Raw genomic sequence first — 16,169 nt, 5'->3', positions numbered from 1 at the left:
CAACAGAACTGACAGTTTCATGGACTTCCACAGGAAGATCCCAACAGATTCATCTCTGATTTCTTGCAGATCTGTGATACTGTTGATGAGCAGATATTTTATATGCTTTTTGGCATCATTTTCATATAGTTTCTATTATGTTATGTTTAAGTTTTATTATGTTTTCATAAGTTTTAGTGCAAAATTCACATTTTTGGATTCTACTTTGGGTTTTTGTGTTTTATGGTGATTTCAGGTATTTTCTGGCTACAACTGAAGAGCTTGAGCAAAAGTCTGATTCAGAGACAGAGAAAGGGCTGTAGATGCTGTCAAGATCTGACCTCCGTGCACTCGAAGGAGTTTTTATGGAGCTACAGAAGTCAAAATGGTGCGCTCTCAAATGGCTATGGAAAGGTAACATCTAGGGCTTTCCAGAAATATATAATAGTCTATACTTTGCTCTGTAAATAATGGTCCAAAACTGGCGTTCATTAATCCATACTCTTCTTGGTGTTAGATGCCTAAAAGGGAGCAGCTGGCATCCAACGCCCAAATAGGAGCCCAAGGCTGGTGTTCAACACCCAAGAAGGGTCCTAGGACATGGAGACACCCTTACCTCAACCCAAACACTCACAAAGTGGGTCCAGAAAGTGGATTTTCGCACTACATGACTAGTTTATCTTATTTCTGTAATTCTTAGTTATTATATTAGTATATATAGGAGAATATTACCCATTTTTCAGGATCTTCTACCTCATCTTGCCCACTCTACACATTTTTCATTGTTTCCTTTGTACAGTATGAGTCACTAACCTCCTAAGGTTAAGGTTAGGAGTTCTACTAATTTTTATGAATTAATAATATCACTATTCTACTTCAATCTACGCTTGATTCTATTCTAAGATATATCTTTGATCTTCAAACTTATGAATCAGATGACCCGTGACAATCATCCTCATTCTACATGGGTTCTTGCGAGTCCTTGATGGGATAGTACTAAACCATAAGCTTGATTATACATCTCTTAGACGGCTAATCCACAGCTTCGTTGGGGACTTCTCGACACAATAGTTCAGCCGAGGTGCGGGGCGATTAGGGCATTTGTGGTATAGGATAGAACGAAAGAAGCAGCACTCTCTGATCCGGAAGATCTCACCTTTTCTGTGGCGTTTTGAGTAGGATCACCAAGGGAATGGACTCCTAGAGCTTCACCCTCGTTCAAATTGGATGACCACTGACCCAGCATTTGATCTGAAGCAAAGGAGATTAATGACCATTGACCCAATGTTAATCATTTACAGCCTGCCATGGAATGAATCAATCAGAAGTTGGAGTAGATGGTGAGAAAAGTTGATCCAGAAGGAATAAGCATCTTCGAAGCCTCAACCGTTCTCATACCATTAATTTCACACCTATCCAGTAACATTTTATTTATTTATCTGTTTTATGCATTTTCTCGTGACAACTATATTTTCTATCCGCCTGACTAAGATCTGGAAGGTAACCACTGCTTGCTCAAACCAACAATCCTCGTGGGATCGACCCTCACTCACCTGAGGTATTACTTGGACGACCCGGTATACTTGTCGGTCTCTTTGTGCAAAATGTGTGTAAGGTTCTTGGTGACTTCACCATGCCTACCTCTGACTTTTATGGCAGAAGTATCTCTGTACTTGCCATTGGACCTAACAACTTTGAGCTTAAGCTTCAGTTAATCTTTCTTTTGCAACAGAATCGCAAGTTCCATGGACTTCCACTGGAAGATCTACATCAGTTCTTAGCTGAATTCTTGCAAACCTCTGATACTGTTAAGACCAATGAAGTGAATCCTGAGGTCTACAAACTTATGCTCTTTTCCTTTGCTATAAGAGACAGAGCTAAGATATGGTTGGATTCTCAACCTAAAGAGAGCCTAGACTCTTGGGAAAAGCTGGTTAATACTTTCCTGGCTAAATTCTTTCCCCTCAAAGGATGAGCAAAATCAGAGTGGAAGTTTAAGCTTTCAGATGAAGGGAAGGTGAATCCCTCTATGAAGAATGGGAAAGATACAAGCAACTGATCAAGAGGTGTCCTCCTGACATGCTCTCAGAGTGGTCTATCCTAGGAATTTTCTATGATGGTCTGTCTGGGATGTCTAAAATATCATTGGACAGCTTTGCAGGTAAATAACTTCACTTGAAGAAAACACTTGCGAAAGTAAGAAAACTCATTGAGATGGTTGCAAACAACTAATTCATGTACACCTATGAGAGGAATCCTATGAATAATGGGATCCCTCAGAAGAAAGGAGTTCTTAAAGTTGACACTCTGAATGCCATATTGGCTCAGAACAAGATCTTGACCCAACAAGTCAATATGATCTCTCAGCATTTGACTGGAATGCAAGCCGCAACTGGCAGTACTCAGGAAGCTTCTTCTGAAGTAGAAGCTTATGATCCTGACCAGCCCACCATGGATGAGGTGAATTACATGGGAGAACCCTATGGAATCACTTATAACCCTTCATGTAGGAATCATCCTAACCTTTCATGGAAGGATCAAAAGATGCCTCAACAAGGCTTCAATAATAATCAAGGTGGAAGGAACCAGAATAGGTTCAATAATAGGCCACCATTCCCATCTTCTCAAGGGAATATGGAGACACCTAAGCAGAGCCTTTCTAATTTAGCCATTCTAGTCTCTAGCCTCTCTTAGAGCACTCAAATCTTTATAACTGAAACAAGGTCTTCCATCAGAAATTTGGAGGTACAGGTTGGTCAACTGAGCAAGAGGATCCCTAAGACTTCTCCTGACACTCTTCCTAGTAACACTGAAGTAAACCCAAGTAAAGAGTGCAAGGCCATCACCACTAAGGCAGATGCCGAATCTAGAGAGACTGGGAAAGCATTAAATCCCAGTGAGGAAGATCTCACTGGGCGTTCAATGCCCAAAATGGCTGAGAGTCTGGCGCTGAACGCCAGTGAGGAAGCCTTCATTTGCGTTCAACGCCCAAACAGACAGCAAGCCTGGCACTGAACGCCAGTGAGGAACCCCTCACTGGGCGTCCAACGCCCCCAACAGATAGGGAAGCTGGCATTGAACACCAACTAGGACATCTCTGCTGGGAGTTCAACACCCAAAATGTTAAGGGAACTGTCGTTTAATGCCAGTAAGAGTAGACAGCATGGGCGTTCAATGCCCAAAGAGCCATCAGAGCTGGCGTTGAATGCCAACAAAGGAACACCCTCTGAGTGCTCAATACCTACTCAAGAAATCCCTATCCAAGAACTAAAGGATACCGAAGCTGATATAGAGACCATAGAGGTTCCTTTGCATGCACTTCTGCATGCCTGAGTTTTGATGAATACTCATCCTCTGATGAGGATGAAGACACTAGGGAAGAGTAAGTTGCTCGGTACCTAGGAGCTCTGTTGAAGCTGAATGCCAAGCTATTTGGTACAAAGCCTTTGAAGGAAGAACCTCCAGTTCTTTCCAAAGAACTTAATACTTTGGTTCAGCAGAAGCTACCTCAAAAGCTTTCAGATCCTGGACACTTCCTGATTCCTTGCACCATAGGCACCATGACCTTTGAGAAGGCTCTGTGTGACCTAGGATCAAGTATAAACCTCATGCCACTCTCTGTAATGGAGAAACTAGGAATCTTTGAGGTACAAGCTGCAAACATCTCACTAGAGATGGCAGACAAGTCAATGAAGAAGCCATATGGCTTAGCAGAGGATGTCTTGGTAAAGGTTGAAGGCCACTACATCCCTGCAAACTTCATATTTTTGGATATTGGAGAGGATGAAGATAAATCTATCATTCAGGAAAGACCTTTCCTAGCCACTGCAAAAGCCATGATTAATGTGGCAAAGGGAGAAATGGTTTTCCAACTAGAAGAGGACTACATCTTGTTCAAGATGTCCAATCCCAATTCTCCCTCTAATAAGAAAGAGACAGTGGTGTAACACCTAGTGTTCCAACCCTCTCTTTCAGTGCAGAGCTTTACAGAGCCCCCAAACATCAATTCTAAGTTTGGTGTTGGGCAGCCATCAACAAGCTCTAAGAACAAAGGTACTAGGAAGAAAGTACCTAAAGGCTGGAGGGACAAGAAAGTCCCAACTGAAGGCCACTCACCTGGCATGAGAGTTGTCTTCACAAAGAAGCCAGTCATACCACATATAATGAATCATGTCTTGTCTCTAGAGCATGTGGAGCTCATTCATGAAAAGACAGGAAGAAAGTTCACTATAAGGGGCGAAACTCTGAGCCCATACTCACTTCCGTAAGGTGCTAACCGTCAAGCTAATGACGTTAAAGAAGCGCTTGTTGGGAGGCAACCCGACCTTAATTAATTATTTCAATTTTCTTTCATTTTGTTTATCTTTAATGTTATTTCTTTAGGTTCATGATCATGTGAAGCAATTAGAACAGAGACAGAATAGTTCAGTAGTAAAAACAGAACACTCTGGATGGAGTGTTGCTAGTGTTGAATGCCAGCCAGGGAGCAGACCCTGGGCATTCAAACGCTAGTGCAGAGGAAAGAGAATCTGAATTTCCTAACCTCTCAGGACCAGTGGGTCCCACAGAATCTTTACCTATGCCACTTCTACCTTCTTACTTTCACACTTTCCCATTCCCACTTCCTTATAAACCCTAGCCCAATCACATCCATATCACTTCCCCTAAACCATCATAAATCCTACCAACCCCCACCCACTTCAAAATCAAACTTCCTTCCCATTTACCCACCCATGGCAGAACCCAACCCTACCTGCCTCCTATAAATACCCCTCATTCTCACCCTTCATACACACCTCTTATACACTTATAAGCCCCTTTGGCTGAGCCCTCTCTCTCCCTCTATTTCCTTCTATTTTCTTCTTCTTCTTATTGTCAGGGCATCTTGGCTAGTTTTACAAGCCATTTTGAGTATGTTTTAGGATAGTTTCATGCATTTTCTTTGGCAATAAGCAAGTATTTGGTTGATTATGCATTCCTGTCTTGATTCAATCAAACATTGGGAATTTTAAACATTTTCATGAGAATAATGCAAGAATTGAATGATAAGAATGAATGATGCAGTATCTCATGATTAGAGCAAAACTTTGATGTAATTTGTTTGATTGATTTCAGGTGACAAGAAGCAGAGACCCACGTTAGTAGCCACGTTACGTGGGTACTAATGTGGAAGGAAGGAAAGCTTGGAAAATTAGTGGCAAAGTTAACACCACTAACTTCAGTGAAGGGCAAAGAGGCCCACGTTAGTGCCACTAACATGGGCACTAACGTGGAAGAAAGGGCAGCCTGGAAAGTTAGTGGCAGAGTTTCAGTATTTTTCTCCCTCCTAAAAGTCCCCCTCTAACTTGAACTCTACACTATTTATACACTTTCTTTCATTGATCTTCAATCTCTGAATTGGGCTTTTGGCCATGATTGAATTCGGTTGAAGTTGCTCCAATGGGTTTCCCTTGCTGTTGAGAAGATATCTACTTGAATTGCAATGTTTTCTGATGCTCACGTTGGAGTCCACGTGTGAGGGCCAACGTTGAATCAAACATCCTTTTGAAAATTCAGTTCTCCTTGCTGTCATTGGCGTTTGCCTCAACGTTGGAGTGCCAATGTTCTTCTACCCACGCGTACGCGTGCCTTGCGCATTTGCGCCCTTGGGGTAAGAATACGCATCCACACGTGCGCGTGGATGCAAAAATCCCAATTCCAGTTTTGAAAGCTTTTAGAAGAACGTTGGCCTCAGTGTTGGACTGGCAACGTTCCCTCCAACATTGGCTTATCCACGCGTACGCGTGATGTACGCGTGCGTGTAGATTCTCAAAATTTAGGCAAGCGCGTACGCGCTATAGACGTGTGCGCGTCGTTGTGCTTTTTCAAATCCAGGATTTTGAGATCAAGGTCACACATGTTGGCCACCAATGTTTGAGGCAGCGTTAGTGGTCTAAAGTTACCCATCCACGCATACGCGTCAGCTACGCATTCGCGTGGATTGTCAGAATATCCAATCCATGTGTGTGCATATAGCACGCGTACGCGTCGCTACAAATTTTCCAAATCTCCAGAAAGCACATTTTATCACAACGTTGGGGGTAACGTTGTCTTGCCAACGTTCCCTCCAACGTGGGCACCAGCAACTTATGCAGAAACTTGCTCTGCATCCTTCTAAACGTTTGAGGCAACGTTGGTGGTCCAACTTGGCCACCAACGTTGCTTCTCCTTCATCCTTTCGATGCTCATTCTTCAACTTCCTCCCATGCTTTCCTTCACTTGTCATCAAACAATACATGCATCAAAGCCTTGCTAAAGTCATAAGGATTCTCATTATTCTTAGCACACAAGTAATTATAGCATAATTCTCATGAAATTACATCAAATTAACCATGATTGAATGAATCTAGGCATACAAGAAATTCTAACCCAATTGCTTACTTATAGCTCAAGAAAGTGCATAAAACCTACTAAAAACAAATGAAAAGGCTAGTGAAACTAGCCTAAGATGCCTTGGCACACTACAACAAATTCAGGCTGAGACAACCCTTTAAAAATGTTGCCTATAATAAGGAAAAATGTTGCCTTTGATCAAAGGCAACACTTTCCGACAAAACGCAACGCTTTTTGGGGGGTTGGCTATACGGCCGTTACCTTTGGTCTAAGGCAACGCTTTTGTGTATCAAAGGGAACCCTTTTATGGCAACCTTCACAAAACGTTGCCTTTTCTACAAAAAAAGCAACTCTGCATAAGGGTTGCCTTAGAGGACCCAAAGACAACACTTTAAACAAAGACTTTATGGCAACCCCTTTTTACGAGTTGTATTTTCTAATACATAAAGCAACACTTGTCTATATTTTTTTAAGTTGCCTTTTTATAGACCTAAAGCAACACTTATTTAAGTTCATTTGCAGTTATCTTTTTTTAATACCTAAAGCAACACTTTATTGAATTTTTCTTAAGTTCTCTTTTTTATATCTAAAACAATATATTTTTTACCTTTGTTATATTTATAGGATATATAACATATACTAATGATGCCAAGGCATCTTAGGCTAGTTTCACTAGCATTTTTCTATTAGTTTTAGTTGTTTTATGCATTTTCTTGAGCTTAAAGTAACCAAGAATGGTTAAATGAATAACAAAGCAATGAACCATCCAAACAGTATGATTTTGATGCAAATTCCATGAGTTTTTAGTTATATTACTTGAATGCTATGAATGGAAGATTTCTCATGAAATTTTGCAAGACTTTGATGCAATTGTTTGGATGATTTCAGGGAAGAAGAGGCTAGGCAAGGAAGCAACAAAATCAATAAAGGAAGCTTGAATATCACATGTGGAGTTTAAGTTCCAGTTTAAGCTTAAACTGGAGCTTAAACGCCAGAATCATGAAGGCTAAGAAATGCTGGAACTGGCGTTTAACCTCCAGTTTAACCTTAAACTGGAAGTTAAACGCCAGAATGAGAATTTCACCAAGGGAGCATTTCCACGTTTAAGCTCCAGTTTAACCTTAAACTGGAGCTTAAACGTGTTCGACACAAATTCTCACCAAAGAAGCATTTCCACGTTTAACCTCCAGTTTAACCTTAAACTGGAGGTTAAACGCCAGAAGTAAGAAAGGCACCAGGAGCATTCCACGTTTAAGCTCCAGTTTAACCTTAAACTGGAGCTTAAACGTGTTCGACTATTTCTCTCCTCCAGGGTTGCTTTCTCATTTCCACGTTTAAGCTTCAGTTTAACCTTAAACTGAAGCTTAAATGTGTTCGACCCAATTGCTCCTCCAGGGTTGCTTTCTTCATTTCCACGTTTAAGCTTCAGTTTAACCTTAAACTGAAGCTTAAACGTGTTCGACATTTCACACTCCTGGGTTGCTTTCTTCCATTTCCACGTTTAAGTTTCAGTTTAACCTTAAACTAAAACTTAAACTTCAACTTAAACGCCACTTTTTGAAAGGATTTCTGGGCCAAATATATTGAAGTTTAAGTTAGCATTTGAGCACAAACATTAACTTAAACGTATTATGGTATGAAACCCAATTGAATATCATGGTTTATGGGATTGGGCCTGAAGAATTGATGAGTCTGGAACTTCAATTTGTTGAGTCTTGTGTCATTACTTGTTTATCACTAAGTTTGCTCAATGAATGTTACAGAATTGGATCACAGCCTCATCAGGATTATGGACCATAAACCCAAAGCAAAAGGAAATCAGGGAAAGGCCTCAAAGCCCAAGAAACACAACAGAAGCTCAATTTAGAAAGTGTATAAATAGGATAGAATTTAAGTTAGAGAGGACTCTTTTGGGGGAGACGGAGAACTTTGGATCATTTTCTTTTAGTTTTGTAATTGAATTCAGAGCTATGACTCACTAAACCCCTTTCATTGGGTTAGGGAGCTCTATTGTAATTCAATGAATCAATAATAGTGTTATCTTCTTCTTCAATCTTTTCTCTTGAATTTTGTTAGAAAGCTTCTCGATCTAATTCCATTGGGTAGTTGTCTTGGGAAAGAAACTACCCATAATTGGAATCCTTCGGAACCTTGGGAAAGGAATGGAGGATTCATGCTAGAGAAGCTTTCTCACAGTGAATTGGATTGGGGTTTGGATGGATATTGTGACATGTAATCCTACCAAATTGTGGTTCATGAAACTGTGTGGTATAATCAGTGATCGAGCATCATCTCTTCTTATGAACATTTAAACCAAGGGATTGGGAATTTGTTTGTTTTTAGAGAGAATTGGTGAGCCAAGGGATTGGGATCCAATCATATAAGATTGCCAAGCAAAATTCAATGAATGCATTGGTTAAGGAAGGGCTAAAAGTTGTTTTGATTCAGAGATCTCAATATCTCCTAACACCCAATGAACTCCCCATTCCTGATTTACCACTTTCTCTTTACATTCTGCAATTAAATTCATGCAATCACCCCCATCCCTTTTAATTTCAGCAATTTAGCTTCTCGCTCTTTAATTCATGCAATTTTACATTCCGCAATTCTCATCTAAATCTTGATTCCGCTCAACTAGAACATACTTCTAATCCGAATTGCTCACTCAACCAATCCTTGTGGGATTCGACCTCACTCTATAGTGAGTTTTTACTTGACGATAACCGGTGCACTTGCCGGAAGGAATTTTGCCGATCGTGCAATTTCCTAAATCGTAGCATATCAAGTTTATGCACATCAAGTTTATGGCGCCGTTGCCGGGGATTGGTTTTCGATTGACAATTCTCAAATTGGAAGTTAACTAGATTGAGCATTTTTCTTGCTTTGTTAATTCAGTTCAAGTTACTTGTTGAATTTTAATTTCTGCACTCTGTTACATGCTTTCTTTCTTTATGCCTTTAAATTCAAGCAACTAACTCACTGACTCACTAACTATTTGAATTAATTCCTCAACTGCTCTAACCATACTCTTCCATTAACCAAGAGTATTTCACTCACTTGTTTCCTGTGCTGTGTTTTTGTATGACAGGTAGGAGAGGAGAGACATCAACTCCTCATTATACCGAACCAGAGAGGACCCTTCATAAACTTAGAAGGGAAGCAAGAGGGAAGAGAGTACTGGGAGAAGAAGAATCTGAAGGAGAATCTGAGGACAATTTTGAGGAAGCTCTAGATCTCAACATGGATAGAGAAGTTCACAACCATGAGAGAGCTGATGGAAACAATGCCATTCCTGAGAGGAGGGTTCTTGGTTCATACATAAACCCAACCTCTGGGAATTGTGGTAGCAGCATTCAGAAACCACCTATTCAGGCCAACAATTTTGAACTCAAACCACAGCTAATATCACTTGTGGAGGATCATTGTTCATTTGGTGGGAGTGCTAATGAAGATCCAAACCAACATCTCACAAAATTCCTGAGAATTTGCGACACTGTGAAGTCCAATGGAGTCCAGGAAGATACCTATAAACTGCTCTTGTTCCCATTTTCACTTAGGGACAAGGCAGCTAAGTGGCTGGAATCATTCCCAAGGGGGAGCCTAACAACCTGGGATGAGGTGGAAAGCAAGTTTCTGGCACGTTTCTACCCCCCACAAAAGGTCAATAGGCTTCGATCTGAGGTTCAGACTTTTAGACAACAAGATGGTGAAACTCTCTATGAGGCATGGGAGAGATTCAAGGATTTGACAAGGAAATGCCCACCAGACATGTTCCATGACTGGGTACAATTGCATATTTTCTATGATGGACTTTCTTATGAATCAAGGAAGGCTGTAGACCATTCATCAGGAGGTTCATTGAACAGGAAAAAGACTGTGGAAGAAGCCATTGAAGTGATTGAGACAGTGGCTGAGAATGAGTACTACTATGCTTCAGAGAGACACAACACTAAGGGAGTCATGGAGCTGAACCATGTTGATACAATTTTAGCCCAAAACAAGGTGTTTGCCAAGCAACTAGCAGAGCTCACCAGGAAATTAGAAACAAAGCAAGTGGCTGCAATACACAAACAAGATCAAGAGGAAGTAAGCACTGAAGGAGGTGATTGGGAAGAGGCCAATTATGTAGGAAATCAACAAAGGCAACCATATGATCCACATTCCAACACTTACAACCCAGGCTGGAAAAACCACCCAAACTTTGGGTGGGGAAACCAGCAAAACCAACATAACAAGTCCACATACCAAAACTCCAACCAAGGATCATACCAAGCCACACAAAACACTTACTCCCAACCATCATATCATGGCCAAAATAATCAACCTACCCAACCTAATCCGAACCAACAATTTCAAGATCAATTAAACAGGATAGAAGGAATGCTTGCAACCATGAGTCAAGACATAACCGAATTGAAAGCCTTTAAGGAAGAAGTAAATTCTAACCTGCAAAACCAAGGAGCTGCCATCCAGAAGCTAGAAAATCAAATTGTGTATTTGTCTAAGCAAACCTCTGGGCCAAGTGTTTCTCATGCTGCCAAGGCTATTGCAAGGGAAGAATGTAAGGCCATAACCCTCAGAAGTGGAAAGAATCTAAAGGAGATCTCAAAGGAAACCACAGAGGATGAAGCAAAGGAAAATGTGAGAGACAAGGAACAAGGACAATCTTTTACACCGTCTGCAACAAAAGAAAAAGAAAAAGAGGTCCTGAAGCCTTATACACCTAAAGCACCATATCCTCAACGTTTGATGAAAAGTGAAAAGGATGGCCAATTCTCCAGATTCTTGGAGATTTTCAAGAAGCTTCAAATCAACATTCCGTTTGCTGAGGCAATAGAGCAAATGCCACTCTATGCAAAATTCTTAAAGGAATTAATGACCAAGAAGAGAAGCTGGAGAAATGAGGAAACTGTGTTGTTAACTGAAGAATGCAGTGCCATCATTCAGCACAAATTGCCTCAGAAATTGAAGGATCCAGGCAGTTTCCAAATCCCCTGCATCATAGGAGAAGTCATGGTGGAGAAGGCCTTGTGTGACTTAGGGGCCAGTATCAATTTGATGTCTCTCACAATGATGAGAAGAATGAAGATTGAGGAAGCCAAACCAACAAGAATGGCCCTCCAATTGGCAGATCGAACTTTTAAATTCCCTCATGGGATAGTTGAGGATTTGTTGGTGAAAGTGGGAGATTTTATATTTCCTGCTGATTTTGTGGTGTTAGATATGGAGGAAGAAGCCAAAGCTTCAATAATTCTGGGAAGACCCTTCCTGGCTACTGCTGGAGCCATCATAGATGTACAAAAGGGTGAACTCACTCTTAGACTACATGACGAGAAATTGGTGTTTAACGTATTCAAGGCAATGAGCTATCCATCAGAATCACTAAAGGAATGCATGAGGGTGGATGTAGTGGACATTGCAATACAAGAAACCTTTGAGGAAACAACAAAGGAAGTGGCAGAGGAGGAGTTCACCAAGGATATTGAAGTTAGTGACATCAACGCTGCTGAAACAACCATGCCAAGCATGCCAGAGAGAGTGAAAGAAGAGAAGGAAGCACCAAAACCTGAGCTCAAAGCATTGCCCCCTAATCTCAAGTATGCATACTTGGGTAGTGATGAAAGCCATCCTGTTATCATTAGCTCTGCCCTGAACCAAGAACAAGAAGAAGAATTGATCAAGGTGCTACAAACTCATCAAGATGCCATTGGATGGACCCTAGCTGATTTGAAGGGGATAAGTTCATCCATATGCATGCATAAAATCTTGTTAGAAGAGGATGCTAGACCCTCCATTCAAGCTCAGAGAAGATTGAATCCCGTCATGAAAGAAGTGGTACAAAAGGAGGTCATGAAGTTATGGCAGGCAGGGGTAATCTACCCCATTTCTGATAGCCCATGGGTTAGTCCCATCCATGTAGTTCCCAAGAAAGGTGGCATAACTGTGGTGCCAAATGAGAGGAACGAACTCATACCCACAAGAACTGTCACTGGGTGGAGGATGTGCATAGACTACAGGAAGCTCAATGAAGCCACCAGAAAAGATCATTTCCCACTCCCATTCATGGATCAGATGCTTGAAAGGCTTGCAGGACATGCTTACTATTGCTTTCTGGATGGATACTCAGGCTATAATCAGATAGTAGTTGATCCTAGAGATCAAGAGAAAACATCATTTGTTTGTCCATATGGAGTTTTTGCTTATAGACGCATGCCCTTTGGATTGTGCAATGCACCTGCCACTTTCCAAAGATGCATGCTGTCCATCTTTTTGGACATGATTGAAAAATTTATTGAGGTTTTCATGGATGATTTTTCTGTGTTTGGAGATTCTTTTCCTAGCTGCCTACACCACCTTGCCTTGGTGCTTAAGAGATGCCAAGAGACCAACCTAGTATTAAACTGGGAAAAGTGTCATTTCATGGTCACAGAAGGAATAGTCCTTGGCCACAAAATCTCTAATAGAGGCATTGAGGTGGACAGAGCTAAGGTGGAACTCATTGAAAAACTACCTCCACCAAGTAATGTCAAGGCAGTTAGGAGTTTTTTGGGACACGCTGGCTTTTACAGAAGGTTTATTAGAGACTTTTCTAAAATAGCCAAACCTTTGAGTAACTTGCTTGTCTCTGATACACCCTTTGTATTTGATAAAAATTGCATGCTAGCCTATGAACTTTTGAAGCAAAAACTTTCCTCTGCACCTATCATTGCCCCACCTGATTGGAACTTACCTTTTGAACTGATGTGTGATGCATCAAACCTTGCTATTGGGGCAGTGTTAGGACAAAGGAAAGACAATTTGGTACATGTGATTTATTATGCCAGTAAAGTCTTGAATGATAACCAAAAGAATTACACAACCACTGAAAAAGAACTCTTGGCAATAGTCTTTGCATTTGACAAATTTAGATCCTATCTCATTGGATCTAAAGTCATTGTCTTCACTGATCATTCAGCTTTAAAATACTTACTTGCTAAACAAGAATCCAAACCAAGACTTATTAGATGGGTTCTTTTGTTGCAGGAATTTGACATAGAAATCAAAGACAAGAAGGGTGTAGAGAACAAGGTGGAAGACCATTTATCAAGGATACCATGTGAAGAAGGAAGCGCACAAAGCACACATATAAATGAGTGCTTTCCTGATGAACAACTCATGGTGATTCACAAATCACCCTGGTTTGCAGACATAGCAAACTTCAAGGCCACTGGGAGTTTGCCGTTGGAATTTAACAAGCATCAAAGGAAGAAATTGGTAAATGATGCCAAATACTTCATCTGGGACGAACCATACTTGTTCAAAAAATGTTCGGATGGCATACTCAGAAGATGCATATCAGAGGAAGAAGGAAGGGAAGTCTTATGGGACTGCCATGGCTCCACTTATGGAGGACATTTTGCAGGAGAAAGAACAGCAGCTAAGGTGTTGCAGTGTGGTTTTTATTGGCCCACTATCTTCAAAGATGCAAAGGAACTAGTGAAGCATTGCCATGAATGCCAGAAAGCGGGGAACCTGCCAAGAAGAAATGAAATGCCACAACAATTCATTCTGGAACTTGAATTGTTTGATGTATGGGGGATAGATTTCATGGGACCCTTTCCCACCTCATACTCAAATAATTACATTCTTGTGGCAGTAGACTATGTCTCCAAATGGGTTGAAGCAATAGCAACTCCAACCAATGATAATAAGGTAGTCATGAACTTCCTCAGAAAACACATTTTTTGCCATTTTGGGGTTCCAAGAACAATCATCAGTGATGGAGGAAGCCACTTCTGCAACAAACCATTAGAGACATTGCTTCTAAAATATGGAGTCAAACACAAGGTAGCCACACCATACCATCCACAGACAAGTGGGCAAGCCGAAATATCTAATAGGGAACTCAAAAGAATCCTGGAAAAGACTGTGGGAACTTCAAGGAAGGACTGGTCGATTAAGCTAGATGATGCTCTTTGGGCATATAGGACAGCTTTCAAAACACCAATTGGAATGTCTCCTTACCAACTAGTATATGGAAAAGCTTGCCATTTGCCACTGGAGTTGGAGCACAAGGCATTCTGGGCCTTGAAACTCTTGAACTTGGACAGCAAAGCTGCTGGAGAAAGAAGGATGTTGCAAATTCAAGAGTTGGAAGAATTCAGAGCTGAAGCTTATGAGAATGCCAAAATTTACAAAGAAAGAGCAAAGAAGAAGCATGACAGCAACATAGCCCCAAGGAAATTTGAAGAAGGACAAAAAGTATTGCTCTACAATTCTAGGCTGAAGCTATTTCCAGGGAAGCTAAAATCAAGGTGGTCTGTACCATTCCTTGTCACCAAGGTCTCCCAATATGGACAAGTAGAAATCATGGAAGAAAAGTCACAACGAACCTTCACTGTGAATGGTCAAAGACTCAAACATTACTTGGGAGACGTGGAGGAGAAGGACAAAGTTAAATATCACCTTAACTGAGGAAGCTGACCGTCAAGCTAATGACGTTAAAGAAGCGCTTGTTGGGAGGCAACCCAACCTGAGGTAATACTCCCTTGCTGTTTCTTTTATTTGTTTCAATAAAAAGGTGAAGTAGTTTCTGTGCATTGCAAAGAATTAAGTTTGGTGTTTCACACCAAACAATGAATTCGTGGATCAATAATTCAAAGGGGAATGTGTGACTCTAAGTTTGGTGTTCCACCACACAGATCAACTGAACACAACAACCTTTGAATTATATGAAAGGAACAACCATTCTAAGCAATCACAGGAATGCTTAAAATCCTTAGCAGCAACTTCATTCCAAGGAGAATTCAAGGACTCAAAGAGCAAAGGAGTAAGTAGGAGACTAAGTTTGGTGTTCACACACCAACTTAAGACTCAGACACTTGCCCATACATAGTTGAGCTAACCACTCAAGTGCTTGAGAAGCAAGCAACTTCATCACTCTTTGCAGGAAAGGAAACAAGGATCTGAGAAAGAACATGAAGCAACAATTAGGAGAAGAAGGAGAAATCAAATTGTTTCCTGGCAAAAAAAGAGAAAACAAGAAATTTCACAAGGTGGTGGTGTTCCTTGACCATTCTTTAAAAGGCAAACAAAAGCATGCTTTTTCTGGTTTAAACTGTAATTGTTGAATCTTTCTGGAATGTGAAGTTTTTAGTATGAGTGTCTGTTTACTGCTTTGAATAAAGTGAATGCCTAGATGTTTGGATATAACTTCACCTTCTTAAACAAATGCTTGCCATGCTTGTTCTGTTTCCAAAAATAAAAGAAAAGTTTGAACAAAAGTAACTTGGCTCAATTAGTGACAAATCAAGTAGAATTAAGTGGTGGTATGCATGCTTGATTGTTTAGTCAGATCACTGGAAATAGAGTGTAGAATTATCATTTTTTGTGTAGAAATTGAAAACTGTCTATGGATCTTAATGAATAAATGTCTTTGGCCATGAAAAAGAAAGAAAAAGAAGAAGAAAAAGCCACTGAAAAAGGGCAACTAAAAAGAAAAAAAAAAAAATTGAGAAAATAAGCTAGGCACCAATGGTTTGAACTTCTGAGACAAATGCCTGTGGTGTTTATGTATTAAGGATATGCTTGGATGAATAGGTTCTGAGGAGTGTTTCAACACTTGGTAACTTGGGTTAACTAACCCGGGATTATCAACCAAAAGTCCATTATCAAGAGCAACCTAAATACAAAACATTTAGTCACACAAAAAGGTGCTGGGCACCAATGTCTCACGAAGAAATGTGAACTAAAATGCCTGGAGTGGATATGTGTAGTGCACTGATAAGAAAAAGAAAATGCCAAAGGCTTATGCAACACATGACACTAAGCAAACAAGG

General features: G+C 40.6%; 1 non-coding gene across 1 annotated transcript; it reads right to left on the bottom strand.

The window, feature by feature from the left end:
- Positions 1-10,017: 10,017 nt before the first annotated feature.
- Positions 10,018-10,121, bottom strand: LOC112746405 (small nucleolar RNA R71). The gene has a single exon (XR_003174291.1). It is a non-coding gene; the product is annotated as a small nucleolar RNA R71 (small nucleolar RNA).
- Between the last annotated feature and the right edge of the window lie 6,048 nt (positions 10,122-16,169).

Source organism: Arachis hypogaea, chromosome 14 (genome assembly GCF_003086295.3).
Source record: "Arachis hypogaea cultivar Tifrunner chromosome 14, arahy.Tifrunner.gnm2.J5K5, whole genome shotgun sequence".
Classification (NCBI taxonomy): domain Eukaryota; kingdom Viridiplantae; phylum Streptophyta; class Magnoliopsida; order Fabales; family Fabaceae; genus Arachis; species Arachis hypogaea.
Note: the sequence above shows the minus strand (reverse complement) of the source record. Positions and strands in the feature narration are given on the sequence as shown.